At 34.3% G+C, this 12,045-nt stretch overlaps 1 protein-coding gene across 1 annotated transcript in view; it reads left to right on the forward strand.

The window, feature by feature from the left end:
- The window catches only part of SKAP1 (src kinase associated phosphoprotein 1), a 264,643-nt gene that overhangs the window by 15,581 nt on the left and 237,017 nt on the right, over positions 1-12,045 (forward strand). The gene's annotated exons all lie outside the window — the stretch shown is intronic.

A 12,045-nucleotide genomic window follows, 5' to 3' on the forward strand; every position in this document is an offset into this window, starting at 1 on the left:
TCACAGCATCAAATTGCCCCTTTGAAAAGTAAACTTACAACACAGCTACTCCCTGTTTCATTTTAATTAAAACACCTGTGGCCTAACTCATTATCTCTAAGACTTCATTTTCTCAGCTTTGAAGAACCCTAAATAGACAACAGGGGTGCAAGCTCCCCACTTCAGTTCCTGCCAAAAACTAGATTCCAAGGACTCAGATAAACTCAACTTCACAGAGAGAAAAAAAAAAAAAAAAAAAGCACCTGCAGCTACTTTGCAGCCGCTTCTGTTATCAGTCTGCTGGAGCAGAGAAAAAAAAAAAAGCCATTTTTGCCCTTTTAAAACCACCAGCCACTTTTCCTCAACTGCCAGGCACTACCGTCTACCTTTTCCTTAGTGCCGTGGCCACATTCTCTCTCTCTCCCCCACCCCTTTCTTTCTCTCTCTCTTTCCTTCTCTCTCTGTCTCTTTCTTTCCTTGGAAAATAAACTTTCTACTTCTTTCTATCCTAAACTTTGAGAATTTTTCTTCACCTGCACCATAAGCAGTAAATTTCCATGCTTTCACTCTTGCCCCTGACTTTTATGTTCTACCCTCCAGGTGAAATTCATCCAGTCTCTCTAGCTGCCTGCCATCTCTAACCTCCAGACCTTTGCACATGATATTCTCTGTGCCTGGCCCATTCTTTTCCTCATCCTACCAACTCTTCACTTCCCCAAAGCACATACTTGGCTTGCTAATTTTAGGGTTTCAGATGAAAGATCAGTTCTCCAAGAGGTCTCCCTGACCTACCTCCCCCTCTAGATTAGGTGCCTGTGACTGCACACCCATCACTTCCCTTATTGTCACAATTTATTCTAATTGTCTATTTAAGTCTGTATTCTTTGCTAGACTGTGAACTCCTAAGGTAGGGATTAGATCTACCTTGTTCACTGTTCTGGTGCTTAGCATGTAATAAGTACTCAATAAATATTTGTTGAAGAGTAAATGCATTTAGACAATTTGACATTGTTTATGGTATGTTTTGGATTTTGTCTTTTGTCTTTGGTATGAGGACATTCACACCACATGGCATTGCTCACACCCCAGTTGAATGTGACTCTGGGAAGACCCTATAGCATCGGGTCCTATGTGTAGTGAGTGCTGTGGTGTCAGAGGCACCTGAGGGACATTCTTGTGTGGATAGTGGTGCTTTTCACACCGGGTGTTGTGGTTGCAGGGAGCCCAAGGCATCCTGATGTGACTGGACACGATGTTTATATTAGAAGAGTTCTCGTTTGTAATTGGATGATCATTTCACAGAAAACACACCAGATAGAATGGTGACCTTGGTTAAATAAGGGAAGTGATTTACTGAGGGACCTTTTAAAATCTTTTCCCTGTTCAATGGTGAGTAGTGTGTTCCGAGTAGGGTTGCTCAAGCATTTATGGGTTATACTCACTGTGAGTAACATTATCTTTTAAATTGAAGAGCGAATGTGTTATATATGGGTCTGTAATTTTCTTTCCTTAATGTCTTTATCAAGTGTTGGTACCGGAGTTATGTTGGCTTCATAAAATGAATTGGAATGTGTATATAATACTAGAGATACAACTCCTCATGTAGACCTTGCTTTTGACTTCTTTATGTTTTCTTGGTTATATGCTTATTCCTCTATTAAGTTTGTGAGTGTATTTTTAAAGCAGATTTAAAAAAATCTGAGGAGACATATGGAAGAGGTTATCTTTGTGTCCTTTTATTCCCCTGAGTAGGTGCAGGTGAAAGAACAAGTACTTAAAATAACATGTGAGCTCCTAAAGTTTTTTGAAAGGAAGTCTTTCAAAAAATTAATTTGAAGTGAAACTTAAAATGTAAAGTCATAATAAAAATATCAACTTGTCCTTAGTGGCATCAATTGAGGGATAATTATATCATATTAATTCCTTTTTAACAATTTTAGTATACACAGATATAATTACACAGGATATTTGACTTATAAGAATTTAGTAAGGATTGTCAATTATTACTCAAGAAAGCTGGGGGGGAAAGAATTTAGTAAGGAGAGTTGAAGTTCAAGATTATATATATTTATATGTCAATAGTTATATAGAATATATAATATTTTACATATATAGTATTTGTCATCTATAGGAATAAAAGATATATTTTAATGCTCCACTTCCTGTAGAATCTTCTTTATTCCCTACTTTATCTCTGCCTGGGGGACCCTTCTTTATTTGTTCACGACTATCTAAAAACCAGCTGAGCTCACTACCACTGAGTAAAATGAAGATGAGGAATGAAAATTAAAGTCTGTCTATTCAAACTGTGAGTCATATCACTTCATGCTTGCATAATGATTTTATTTTATTTATTTTTTCTGATTCTAAAACACATGTTTTTAGAACATTTAGAAATATAGAGAGTATGAAGAAGATGATAAAAATGGCTATAATTCCACCACCCAGAGATGACCATTGTTAATATTCTGGTGTTTATCACAGTCCCCGACTGGCATGTAGGAAGGGCTCAATAGGACTTAATGAAGATTAGGTTAGTGAATGAATTGAGCCCAGTATTTTTTTTTTTTTCAAAACTTTAAGGTTATACCACATGCCACTTATTTTATTAATATACTTTGTTTTTTAGAACAGTTTTGGATTTACAGAAAAACTGAGCAGACAGTACAGAGTTCCTATTCCTCCTCTTCCCCTCAGTTTCCCTTATTGTTAACACTTTACGTTAGTATGATACTTTTGTTATAATTAATGAACCAATACCGATACAATATTAACTAAAATCTATAGTTTATTTTGAACTTTTCCCAGATCTTTCTTGTTTTTGGTGACCTTGACAGGTTTTTTTTGTTTTGTTTTGTTTTTGTTTTGTTTTTTTGAGACAGCGTCTCACTCTTTCGCCTGGGCTAGAGTGCAGTGGTGTCATCAGAGCTCATTGCAACCTCAAACTCCTGGGTTCAAGCAAGTCTCCTGCCTCAGCTTCCTGAGTAGCTGGGACTACAAGTGTGTGCCACCACATGCACCCTGTTAATTTTTCTATTTTTTATGGAGATAGAGTCTCGCTCTTGCTCAGGCTGGCCTCAGACTCCTGGCCTCAAGTGATCCTCCTGCCTGGCCAACTTTGACAGTTTTGAAGAGTACTGTTCAGATGTATGTATTGTAGAATGCCTCTCTATTAGAGTTTCTTTTTCTTATGATTAGACTGGGGTTATGGGTTTTGGGGAGGAAGATCACAGAGGAAAAGTGCTGTTGTAATCATATCATATCAAGGTCTATACTATCAACATGATTATGATGTTGACCTTGATCACCTGGCTGATGTAATGTTTGTCAGTTTCTCCACTGTGAAGTTAATTATTATTCACCCTTTCCATACTGTACTCTTTGGAAGAAAGTTGCTATGTGCAGCCCACACTTAAGGAGTGGGAGTTATGCTTCCCCCACTTTAGAGTGGAGTATATACATAAATTATCTGGAATTCTTCTGCCCTGGAGATTTGTCTCTCGCCACCTATTTATTAATTTATTCAACCATTTATTGATATCAGTGTGGACTTATGGATACTTATTTTATACTTTGGGTGATAATCCAATATTACCTTATTTTGTTCCTCAAATTGTTCCAGCTTGGGGCATTGGGAGCTCTTTCAGTTAGTTCCTGTACCCCTTTTGACCTGTCCCATCAATGTGTGTTTGTGTGTGTGTGTTTTCAGTGCTTCTGTACTTTGTAGCACTATGAGATGCTCCAGGATCATCTTGTACATCTCCTGCCCCAGTCCTAGAATCAGCCATTTTCTAAGGGGCCCTGGATCCTTTTATTGAAGATTGTATTAGAAACCAACATGTGGGTGCTAGGTGTGCTTGTTATTACTGGGATATCATTTCTTTTAGACTCTCTCAGCTGACAAAGAAAAGAAAACATAATGTGTATAATAACCTGATATATATACACACATATGTATAAATTTTTCTATGTATAACCATCTGTATGTATATGAAATTAAAATGAGCTCTTACTAATGTCTCCAACTCTACTTCTTTGCCACATGGATCATTCTAGACTCCTCTCCTTGCTGTTCTTGCTACTTGCTCCTCTCCTTTCCATTCCAACAATGAGAAACCTGGCACCCACAATTCCTCATGATTTACTTAATTGTTCAATCAGAATAAACATGTATAGCAGTGTAAGAATTGCTAACCCATACAACCATGGCAAACAACTTTATTGGCTAGAGTTCAGTATTTATGTGCAGTTCCTTTTGCCTTTAGTCTTACAAACTCTACTCATTTCCAAAGCTCCTTAGGTCAGCACTTTTTCCCCATCCCCTTCAGTGAGGGTATTTCATACATTTGTAATACAGTTAGAGTATGTTGTTACAGTCTATATTCTTTCTTGAGATCTCCTAAATGACTTTTTGAAATTTGCAGACATTAAGGCTCACTCTTTGTGTTGTAAAGTTCTATAGGTTTTGACAAGTGCATAATGTCATGTATACACCACTACAGTGTCATACAGTATAATTTCACTCCCTAAAAATCCCCTATGCTTCACCTATTTATCCGTTCCCCACTCTCTTGAATTCCTTGCCATCCACTGATTTTTTTTTATTGTTTCTATAGTGTTGTCTTTTCCAGAATGTCATATAATTGGATTCATTTGGTATGTAGCCTTTTCAGATGGGCTTCTTTGACTCAGCAATATGCATTTGAGGTTCCTCTTTGTCTTTCTGCAGCTTGATAGCTCATTTCTTTTTAACAATGAATAATATTCCATTGCATAGATGTGTCACTGTTTATCCATTCACCTATTCAGGGACATCATGGTTGCTTCCACTTTTGGCAATTATGAAAAAAAATCACTGTAAACATTCATGTGCAGGATTTTGTATGGACATAAGTTTTCCGCTCAATTGAGTAAATATTTAAATGCATGATTGCTGGATCTTATGGTAAGACTATGTTCAGATTTGTAAGAAACTGCCAAACTGTTTTCCAACGCGGCTGTCCCATTTTGTATTCCCATGAGCAGTGAATGACGCTCCCTGTTGCTCCACATACTCATCAGCCTTTGGTATTGTCAGTTTTTTGGAATTTAGTCATTCTGATAGGTGTGTCATGATATCTCATTATTGTTTTAATTTGCAATTCCCTAGTGATATGATGCTGAACATTTTTTCATCTGCTTAATTGCGATCTGTATTATCTTCTTTTGGGGGTATCTGCTTAGGTCTTTTGCCCACTTTTTAAATAGGTTGTTTGTTTTCTTATTGACTTTTAAGAGTTCCTTCTATATTTTGGGTACAAGTCTTTATCAGATATGTGTTTTGAAGATTTTATCACAGTCTGTGGCTTGTCTTTTCATTCCCTTAACAGTGCCTTTCACAGAGCAGAAGTTTTCCATTTTAATGAAGTCTAACTTATCAATTTTTCTTTTATGTGTCATGCTTTTGGTATTGTATCTAGAAGCTCATTACCAAACTCAAGGTCATCTAGATTTTCTCCTATGTTATCTTTTAAGGTTTCATAGCTTTGTATTTTACATTGAAGTCTATGATCTACTTTGAGTTAAATTTTTGTGAAAAGTATAAGAGCTGTGTCTAGATTCATTTTTATATATGGATGTCCAGTTGTTCCAGCACCATGTGTTAAAAAGACTGTCCTCTCTTTGTTGAATTGCCTTTTCTCACTTGTCAAAGATCAGTTGACTGTTTGTGTAGGTCTGTTTCTGAGCTCTCTGTTCTGTTTCATTGACCTATGTGTCTGTTCTTTCAACAGTATCACTCTGTCTTGATCATTGTAACTTTAAAGTAAGTCATAAAATAAAATCATGTCAGTCTTCCACCTTTCTTCTTCCTTCTCCTCCTTCTGTATTGTGTTAAGAATATGCTGTGAGGATTCCTTAAATGTTCTTCATAAATGCTACTTTTAAATGAGTATATAATATTTCATTATATAGATCTATGATACAACCAGTAACCAATATTAAGTGGAAAAACTCCAGAATATTTGATATCCAATTTTTGTAAATGAAGATTAAAAGATCATGTTAGCATACAATAAAAACTGAAAGAGTGGTGGGATTACAAGTAATTTTTATTTTCTTCCTTATAGCTATTTTTTTTTCCAAATTTTATACAATGAGCATCTACATCTTTTTTAACTAGAGGGAAATATAAAATATATTTGTGTTTGTTTTCTAAAGTCTGAGCAATATCTTTTCTTCCCCTCTTAATCTATCTAAATAATTTAATGGTTACATAGTATTCAAATATATATGCACCATAATTTATTTATCAATAATTATGTTACCACATTAATATTCTGAGAGAAGCAGTATAGAGTACTAATTAAAGACTCTGGCTCTGGAGCCAGACCACCTGGATTCATATCTTGGCTGCACCACTTGCCAGGTGTATAACCTGGGGGCAAATTTCTCAACCTTAGTTTTCTCACTCAGAAAATGGAACAATAGTATCTATTAATACTTCATGGGTAGCCCAGTGTATCCTGATGGGGCATGACATGATGTTTATATTAGAAAAGATTTTGTTTTAAAAAGTTTGATCACTTAATAGAAAACCCACTACATAGATGGGGAGCTTGGTTAAATAGGGAGGTGATAATCTTGAGAGACCTTGTTAAGTCTCTTCACTGTTTAGTGGTGAGTAGTTGTGAAGTGTACTAGTGAAGTTGCTCAGAGACCTTCAGATCGTATTCACTGTGAGTAGCATCATCTAAACTGAAGGGCAATTGTATTATGTATTGGTCTATAATTTTCTTTCCTTAATATCTTTATCAAGTTTGGTATCAGGGAATGCTGGCTTCATAAAATGAGTTGGAAAGTCTTCCCCATCCTCTATTTTCTGAGAGACCTTCTGTAGGATTGGTATCATTTCTACTTTAAATGTCTGATAAGCTTCACCTATGAAATCTTCTGGGCCTTACTTTTCTTTCTGGAAAAAAATTTTTTTTAAATTACACATTTACTTTCTTTAATAGATACTGGGATATTCAGATATTTGTATTATTAGTATTATTTTTTTTTTTTTAGATATAGGTATCTCTTTATGTTGCCCAGACTGGACTTGAACTCCTGGGCTAAAGAGATCGTCCCACCTCAGCCTCATGAGTAGCTGGGACTGTAGGCGTGCACCATTGCACTGGGCTCTAGGATTTCCTTTACATTTCTTTTAGTGCAAGTTTCCCAGCAAAATATTTTTTTTCAGTTTTTGTTTATCTGAAAAATGTCTTCATTTTGCCCTCATATTTTGACAGCTACTGTCACTGGATATAGAATTTTGGGTTGCCATATTTTTGTTTTTTTTTTCCTTTCACCACTTTAAATATGTCATTCCATTGTCTTTTGGCCTCCATTATACTTGATGAAAACTCAACTCTCATTCTTATCATTGTTCTCCAAAATGTAATGGGTCATTTTCTCTGACTGCTTTGCACTTTTTCTCTGTTTCATTGAAAATTTCAAATTTATTTACATGGCGTTTTATTTTGTTCACATAGCACTTTACTTTTGAAAATAGCTTTTTAAAGGAGTAAAATGATTCCCTATCACAAAACTTAAATTGTACATAAAAGCACAAATATGAAAATTAAAGAACTTGAAATACTACCACTTTTATAAAATATTTTATTGTTTTTCTAAAAATTGTTTGCTGTTGCTCCCTTTTATTCTGACTAATTTTTGTATATTTGTGCTTTCTTTTTTTCTTGATTACATTTGCTAATCATTGATCAATTTATTGAAAATTTCCCTCACTTCTGAAAAATCCCAGCTCTCACACTTATTTAGCATTTGTACATTTTTCCCATTGTTAAGGCTAGTGATTTTTAACCACTAAGTTGTACAATGGAACCCTTTTAAGAAATAAAATCTTATATGAAAGCCCAGTGTATAAAATAGATAAAAGCTAAGCACTTGTGACTAATGCAAAGGCTAGTGAGGGGAAGGGAGGGAATTCCCCACTCTTTCTCTACCTTATCAGAGGCTTATGACTCCAGAGAGCACTGTTAGAAAACTACTGTTCTGATTCATTCATTTCTGCTTTTATCTTTATTGCTTCCTTCCTCCTGTGTTACACAGGCTTGCTTTGTTGCTCTTCTCTGATTTCTTAAGTTTGTGCTTATTGTGTTTATTTTCATTCTTTCTTAGTTAACATTGAAATATTTAAGTCTATAAATTTGTCACAGTACAATTCTGGTTATATCTTATAATATTTTATATAGACTATTTTCTCCTTAGGTGGTAATTGTACTTTTTGAGTTTTTCTTTGACCCATGATGTAAATATAGGAGTGTGTGTTTTCAGTGTCTAAGTGTAGGGGGATATGTTTACTCTTTTTAATATTAAGTTCTGATTTTATTTCATTGTGGCCATAAAATAAGTTCTTCCTAATTTTAAGTTTTTAAGAAATTATTGTTGTTTCTTTGTAATCCAGTGTTTGATCAATTTTTATGGACTTTGCTTGGCAGTTTGTAAAGTATGTATTCTTGTTTTTAGGTTACAAAGTTTAGTTCCCTTCTGTTATGTTTCTTATTAATTATATTTGAGTGTTCTGTATCTGCACTCTCCAATGTATTAGCCACTCTCTACATGTGGCTATTGAGCATTTGAAATGTGATTAGTGTGAATGGAAATGTGTTGTGAATGTGAAATCCATACTGAGTTTTGAAGATGTACTACAAAAAAAACACAAAGTATCCCAATAATAATTTTTTATATTGATTGCATATTGAAGTCAATATGATAATATTTTGAGTCTGTTGAGTTAAATAGAAAATTTAATATCATTAAAATTAATTTCATCCCTTTTTTCATAGTTTTAAAAATGAGGCTACAAGAACATTTAAAATTACATGTGTAGCTCAAATTCTGTTTCTATTTGGCAGCACTCTGATTATTTATTTCTGCCCATGACTACTAGTGGCATTAAAATTGTTTTTTCAGCGATTTCTGCTTATAGTTCTCACAATTTCACTGTATATATTTTAGTATTATACTATGCCAGTTAGCACATAACAGGTCACTTCTATTGTGGATTGTACTTTACATCAAATAAAATGACTGTCTTTGGCTTGTTTTAAATTGTTCCTTGAATTCTAGTTTGATATGAATTACTACCATTCTTGCTTTTTATTTTTTTAGTTTTTTTCATTTATTTATTTATATTTAGATTTCCAAATATAACAGCCAAACATTCTTGCTTTTTAAAACAAATTTGCCTAGCATATTTTACATACCTCTCTTCTTTTAATTTCATCTTCATTTGTTTCAGGTGAATATCTTTCAAATAGTAATTAAATTTATTTTATTTTTTGATATAGTATGAAAATATTTTCTTTTAATATGGAAGTCTAACTTTTCACAATTATTGTTACCAGTGATATGTAATTTTATTTTATGAGTTCCATTTTTATGCTATTTTTCCTTATTTTATTATATTAAATATTTTCAATACCTTTAATTCTACTTTTATTACATTTGCTTTTTGAAAAATCATAGTTAAACCCATTTTCTTTAATTATCACTGTCAAGGATAGAATAGTACCCATTGACCCTATGTAAATGAGTGATTTAGCATGTTTTTCCCCCTCTGCATTTGTTTTCTAACTGAGATTCAGATGATTATGACATTTTTTACATTAAGTCTCACCTTAAGAATTATTTTTGAGATTTACATAAGTTTTAAACCACATTGACCACAATGATCTAGATTTAACTTGCTTTTGGAGCTTATTTTTCAAAGTGGATGCACCATTTTATATTCCTACCAGCAATGAATGAGGTTTCCCAATTATCTATGTCCTCAACCACATTCATTATTGTTCTTCTTTTTGACTGTAGCCATCCTAGTGGCTATGAAGCAGTATCTCACTGTGGTTTTCCCTGATGGCTAAAAATTTCCCAGATGGCTAGTGATGTTGAGCATCTTTTTACTTGCTTACTGGCCATTTGTATATTTTCTTTGGAGAAATGTCTATTCAGTTCCTTTGCTCATTTTTAAATTGTCTTATTGAGCTCTAAGAGTGTTTATGTATTCTACATACACATCTTTTATCAGTTATATGACTTGCAAAACCTTTCATTTTGTGGGTTGTTTTTTCACTTTCTTGACAGTATCCTTTGAAGCACAATAGTTTAAATTTTCCTGATGCTCAATTTGTCTATTTTTTTCTTTTGGTGTCGTATCCAAGAAACCATCGCCTAATCCAAGGTCACAAAGATTTACACGTTTTCCTCTAAGAGTTTTATAGTTTTAGATCTTACATTTAGATCTTTGATGCATTTCGAGTTTATTTTTTGTATATGGTGTGAGGTAGGGGTCCAACTTCATTCTTTTGCATGTGTATATTCAGTTGTCTCAGCACCATTTGTTGCAAAAACTATTCTTTCTCCATTGGATTGTCTTGGCACTCTTGCCAAAAATTGACCATAAGTGTTTGGGTTTATTTCTAGATTCCCAATTCTATTTCTCTGATCTATATGTTTATCCTTATGCCAGTACCATATTGTCTTGATTGCTATATCTTTTTAATAAATTTTGAAATCAGAAAGTGTGAGTTCTTCAAATTTGTTTTTCTTTTTCAAAATTGTTTTGGCTATTCTGGGTTCCTTAAATTTCCAAATTAATTTTAGGATCAGCTTGTCGGTTTCTACAAAAAATCCAGCTGGCATCTTGAGAGGGATTGCATGGAATCTTCATATCAATTTAGGGGGGATATTACCATCTTAACTATATTAAGTTTTCTGATAATGAACATGGGATATCTTCTTAGGTCCTCTTTAATTTCTTTCAGCAATGTTTTGTAGTTTTCAGAATTTTAATTTTGTACTTTTTTGGTTAAATTTATTCCTAAATATTTAATTCTTTTTTTTTTTTTTTTTTTTTTTGAGACAGAGTCTCACTCTGTTGCCCAGGCTAGAGTGAGTGCCGTGGCGTCAGCCTAGCTCACAGCAACCTCAAACTCCTGAGCTCAAGCGATCCTCCTGTCTCAGCCTCCCGAGTAGCTGGGACTACAGGCATGCACCACCATGCCCAGCTAATTTTTTCTATATATATTTTTTAGCTGTCCATATAATTTCTTTCTATTTTTAGTAGAGATGGGGTCTCGCTCTTGCTCAGGCTGGTCTCGAACTCCTGAGCTCAAACGATCCGCCCACCTCGGCCTCCCAGAGTGCTAGGATTACAGGCATGAGCCACCGCGCCCGGCCCTAAATATTTAATTCTTTTAACTGCTATCTTAAATAGAATTTTCTTAATCTCATTTTCAGTTTTTTCATTGCTACTATATAGAAATACAGTTGATTTTTTATACATTGATCTTGTATCCTGCAAACTTGCTTAACTCTTTTATTAGTTTTAATAGTTTTTTAGTAGATTCTTTAGGGTTTTCTATATATGAGATCATGTCATCTGCAAATAGAGATAGTTTTACTTCTTCTTTTCCAATCTGGATGCTATTTATTTCATTTTCTTGCCTGATCACGCTGGCTAACACCATCAGTACAATGTTGAGTGTAAGTGGCGAGAACAGACATCCTTGTCTTGTTCCTGATCTTGGGAACAGGGGGAAAGTGGTCAGTTTTTAACCATTAAGTGCAACATTAGCTGTCGCTGTTTTTGTAGATGCTCCTTATCTGAGGAAGTTTCCTTCTATTTCTAGTTTGTTGAGTATTTTTGTCATGAAGGCCTGTTAAATTTTGTCAAATGCTTTTTCTGTGTTTATTGAGATGATCATGCGGTTTTTGTCCTTTATCCTATTATTATGAAGTATTATGTGAATTTAATCTCAGATGACATTAATTTTTTGCCTTTTAATTCAACTTCCCATTTCCTCATTCTTTAGAGTTCAAGGACCATGGAGGAACCTATTAAATGACATATGCAATAGATGCAATGCAGGGCTTGGATGTTGATGGTGGTTCTTTGTGAAATTTTCAGTTTCCAGGCCTTTATATCTTACCAAAGGTCCTAGTGATGGCTATCTAGGATTTTTGCTTGGTGTTGTTGAATGGTGTGAATGTAAAACACATTTTTACATGTGCTTATGTAAC

Source organism: Eulemur rufifrons, chromosome 9, assembly GCF_041146395.1.
Source record: "Eulemur rufifrons isolate Redbay chromosome 9, OSU_ERuf_1, whole genome shotgun sequence".
Taxonomy (NCBI): Eukaryota; Metazoa; Chordata; class Mammalia; order Primates; family Lemuridae; genus Eulemur; species Eulemur rufifrons.